Raw genomic sequence first — 5,275 nt, forward strand, 5'->3', positions numbered from 1 at the left:
GAGGAACATGAATCCCACCTACAACATGTCCATACAAGTGGGCACTTAAATATACTCTCATTTTTTTTGCTTAGACACCTCTAATGACAATATCAAATTAATGACCTTTTTGGACAGGCATCATCCATAGAAAGATTTTCCTTATTTCAAGACAAAAATCTGCTTTTTTGGAACTTCATCTTACCACTATTCTGCTCTTCAGAGCTATGTAGAAAATGCTTTAGCCTTCTTTCATGTGAGAACCCCTCAGATACTTGTGGACGGTTGACACATCCCCCACTTTAATCTGTTCTTCAGTCTAGTTCCTTCACCTGGTTATTCTTGCTGATCATAGAGGACTGAGTTGACTGTGAAGGTCACTGGAAACTGAGTCTCTGGGAGGCAACTGGTACTGAATTTAAACTTTTCTTTTTGAATCCTTCCTTGATCATCCAATATGTTACATCTACGTCCCTATTTTGTACCATCTAAAAATGTGATAAGGGTGCCATCCATACTTGTATTAAAGTCATCTATTTAAAAAAATGTTTAAGAACACTGTGCTGAGGACAGATAGATCCTTGGGTAGCTACACTAGAGTCATCTCCCAATAGGATAATATTGAACCATTACTGGCTATTTGTTGGATCCAGTCATTCTCATGATGATTTTATAACACTTTAGGGTTTGCCAAAAACTTTATAAATTTGTCTATTTTTTAAAAAATTAAATTTTATTTATGTTAATGGGGTTAAGTGACTTGTCCAAGGTCACACAACTAGGTAATTATTGAGTGTCTGAGACTGGATTTGAACTAAGATCCTCCAGACTCCAGGTTTGGTGCTCTATCCACTGCACCACCTAGCTGTTCTGATAAATATTATCTAATTTAATAATCGCAAAAACTCTGGGAGGTAGGTAATATTATTATGCCCATTACACAGTTGAGGAAATTGCGGGGGTCCAGCCTCCGCGGGGTTCTTGGAACCTGACAGGAGGGATAGAGTCGGCGAAATGAGTTGATTCAACAAGTGGGTATAGGCAGGAGCAGGTTGACTGACTGTCAGCTGCTTGCATTTATTTTTATAGTCTCAGAATCATGTATGCATCAAGTAAGCAAGCTGAGATCATTTCCTTGGTTACAAGAGTGTACAATTTTCATCATTAATCATATAGTTCATATGGTTACAAGTTTAAGTAATAATCATATAGTTAATTGATTTCTTATCCCTACTCGGACCATGATGACCTTAACCTGTCTGTTACCATATTTATTACTACATTGTATGATTGTTAATTCATTTAAAGTTATTAATTAAGCAATTCTTTTAATGGAAAGTTTTTTATATTTTTTGTGTAGGTAATGTTTTTCGATACACTTCCTTAACAGTCTGTGGTGAGGGTCTTTATGCTTGTCCACCCATCTGTTAACTCTTACAATAACCAATTTTTCTTTCTGGCCTTGTTGGTAGAAACCACAGTTTCTGTGACTTTTTTATTCTTTCTCCATGAAACTAAGGCTGCTGGAGTTCACATATCGGTCACCTGTACTAACTATTTTCTCACCATCTTTTTCATATATTCCTGTGTATGGTAAGGGGGCAAAACTATTAATTTCCCTGGAATTCTATCTGACCCATCTCATATCTGTTTTCCCTGTATATATTCTGTCATCTCCTTGGAATTCCCAGTGTTGGGTTTCCCAGAGATTTCATAATGTTGAAGCCTTTTGTATGCCTCAGGGAGAGGCAGTCCTGTTAAATTTGGACAGAGTTTACAATCTGTTTTATTCGAGGAATTTTTTCTGAAATCCTTCCTTTATAGTCATTCCACTATTAGGGTGAGTAAATATTGCAATCAATAATAAACCTATAAATATTGGTATGCATGAAATCCCTATATATATATATATTGAAGAAGGAAATGTGTTCCATCAGGCAGTGTGCCTTGAGTCTTCTTGCTGCGACTGTGTCAAACAGTTTAGAGACCCTGGCTCCCAACAGGAAACTAAGGCAGGCAAAAGATAACGTACCAGGATGTGTAACTAGTAAGGATCTGAGACTGGATTTGAACTCAGGTCTTTCCTGACTCCAAACTGAAATCTTTCTCTACTGCACCCCCTACCGGTTTGGGATCCCTCTAAATATTTTGTCTTCCAAACTGTATCTTTCTATGTTGTCTACAGGTCAAACAGGAGAGATCTTGTTAGATGTGCTAAAATCTAGGTTTATTATGTTTAACATTCCCCCGGTCTAGCCTATTCTCATGGACAGATCCTCTAGTGTAGTAGGAGGAAAAGAGACTTTGGGGTCGGAGATCCTGGGTTTGAATCTCTGTTCTCTCCAACTTAATATTTTTGTGATCTTGTTAAATATCACTGAACCTTCCTCTGAGACTCAGTTTCGTCATTGACAAAATGAGGGGGATTTGATCCAATCTCGAAGATAAGGGGTCCTTAACCTCTGCTGTAACCTGGCCCCTTTGGGCCCTTGTCTGGCGAATTCTCCAAATCATGTTTTTAAATGAATAAAATAAAATAGATAGGATTATAAAGAAAATCAATCACATTGAAATTTAGTTATCAAAATACATAAAAAATAAGTCCTTGAAGTCCAGTGTGAGATTCCTGCTAGGATCTCTTCTAGCTCTGAATCTAAAACCCAGTGATCCCACCTCCCCAGAGCAGAGGTTGGAACTTTTCAGAATTTCCTCCTCTCTCCCTCTTGGGTAAGTCCTCTTCCTGTCCTCTAGGCATTTTCATTTCCCTCTTAGCTCACAACTGCTGCTCCTCTCACTTTCCCAGGACAGTGAGGTCCCTGCCCAGGATGCTTGCCACAGAGACCATACCTGCTCTAATGGAGAGCCTGGACCACAGGCCTCTGCTACTGCTCTGCCTCTACCTCTTTCTCCTCCTCCAAGAAAATGATTCTAGATTCTTCTCCCAGTCCCAGAGTATTCCAATTTGCATCAAACATCCTCTAAGCTGTCAGTCCCTGCTCACTTCCCTTTCTCTTAACCACTTCTCATTATAGCCCAGGCTTCTCAGACTCTAATTTCTTTTTGCTCAACATCAAGTCACACATGGGCACCATACATTTCATTTGAGGAAACTTTACTATGAACAATTGGGAAATTGTAATTCTCTACATCCCTCCATTCCCCCTAACTCCCTATTTCTAATAGCTGTTCCAGGCCCTGTCTTGAGCCCCTCCCCTTCAGGATAAATAGTTATTTATCTTTTGCCTGCCCCAGTTTCCTCAACTGTGAAATAGGTATAATTAAATCACCTATCTCCCAGGGTTTTTGTGATGCTCAAATAAGATAACATTTATGAGAACAGCTAGGTGGTGCAGTGGATAGAGTACCAGCCCTGGAGTCAGGAGGACCTGAATTCAAATCCAACCTCAAACAATAATTGCCTCCTTCTTTCTGGCCTAGATCCTCTCCCCCTTCTTGACGGACAACCTTGGAGGGATACAAGGAGATAGAAGAGCAATGCTTCCCTTCCCCATCTTCATGCTTATTGTTCCCCCCCTTTTCTGCTTCCCTTCCCTCTCCCTCCTTGAGGTTTCATTTCACCCACTTGCTCCCTATCCCCTACTCCCTCTGACTCTCATCTTTAATTTCATTCCAAATCGCCCACCATCCTCTTTTTCTGATCTGCCACATCTCTCTTCCTGGCCTCCCGATTGCCTTCTGTCGCCCATCTCTTGCTTTTTCTTCCCCTTCGCTTCATTCCTTTTTTCTCATTTCTCAGTCCCTTCTCTGTCCTACCCTGAAGGCCCACCCTTCCTCATCGCCAGCCCACCCCCCATCCTCCACTCCATCTTGCATTTTGGAGCTCTTTTGTCTGGGGGAGAAGGGAAAGAGGTCAGGGTCTAGTCCACTGGAGCTGGAGCAGAGGGCAGAAGACCATCTCTTTTCCTTTTTCTTTTCTTCTTTTCTTCTTTTTGACAAGGCAATGGAGTTAAGTGACTTGCCCAAGGTCACACAATTAAGTGAATTTTAAGGGTCTGAGACTAGATTTGAACTCAAGTCCTCCTGGCTCCAGGACCAGTGCTCAATCTACTTTGCCACCTAACTGCCCCCTGGGAACCATTTCTTAAAAGCAAACCAGGTTCAAAGAAGTCCTCTTTAATCAGTGCAATGGCAGGAAATTAGGAATTAAATTCCCACACCACCCTCTCTCTTTTTTGTAAATAACAGAAGGTGAAATCTTTAAGATAATTATAGCTAATTTTTATATAACACAGCATGAGATGAGCTTTACAAATAATATCTCATTTGATCTTCATATCAACCTGGGAAGTAAGTGTTATTATGATTATTTTCATTTTATGGATGAGGAAATTGAGGCAAACAGAAGTTAATTTACTTGCCCAGGATCATACAGTAAGTAAAGATCAATAACTTCTTTTTATTTGCTTTTTTTTTACAAGACAATAGTGTTAAATGACTTGTCCAAAGTCACACAGCTAGGCAATTATTAAGCATCTGAGGCTGGATTTGAACTCAGATACTTCTGACTCCAGGGCCAGTGACCCAAGATCAATAACTTCTTATATCCCACCTGGGAAGGGGATCATCCCTCACTATTCCCCTATCTTTGGTGTCAGAGCAAAACTAAGGACTGGAGTTCAAATCCCATCTCTGATGCCTACTGCCTGTGTGAGACCTTGGGCAAGATACTTCCCCATTCTGGGTCTTAGTTTCCCCATCTGTAACATGAGAAGGTTATTTTTGTTGGTCTCTGAGGTTCTTTCCAACTGTAACCATTAAGTCATAGGATTTGTAGAAGTTTTCCCTGAAACTTCTCTTCTTCTCACCTAGGTCAACCTCAGATGACGCTTCCCCATCCACAAAAATCTCCTGATTAAGAGGAAGGAGGACTGAACACCAATGGAGAAACACCCCCTCCCCCATTTAGCCCAGAGGAAGTGGGTAGCAAATATGAAGGCAGAGAGAGTTGTTCTCTTTGGGGCCAGATGCTGGAGGAAGGACCTTATGAGAGGAGGGGTAGTCAGACCCCACATGTGCCCCAAGAAACTTATTCCTCCCACCCCCATCTCAGTCATACAGTATAGAAACTAGAGATAGAAAGGGAAATGACTTAGTGCCATCTGATTCAATGCTCTCATTTTCCAGACAAGTTCATGGAACCACAGAGAAAGCGAATGAGTTACTTAAGATCACACAGGTAAGACACAGAAGAGCTGGAATCCTCCAACCTGGAAAAGGGATTAGACAGATTCTGATTGCCCGGAGGATGGATCAGAGAGAAATGAAATTTGTAGAA

The sequence above is a fragment of the Macrotis lagotis genome, chromosome 1 (assembly GCF_037893015.1).
Source record: "Macrotis lagotis isolate mMagLag1 chromosome 1, bilby.v1.9.chrom.fasta, whole genome shotgun sequence".
Lineage (NCBI taxonomy): Eukaryota > Metazoa > Chordata > Mammalia > Peramelemorphia > Peramelidae > Macrotis > Macrotis lagotis.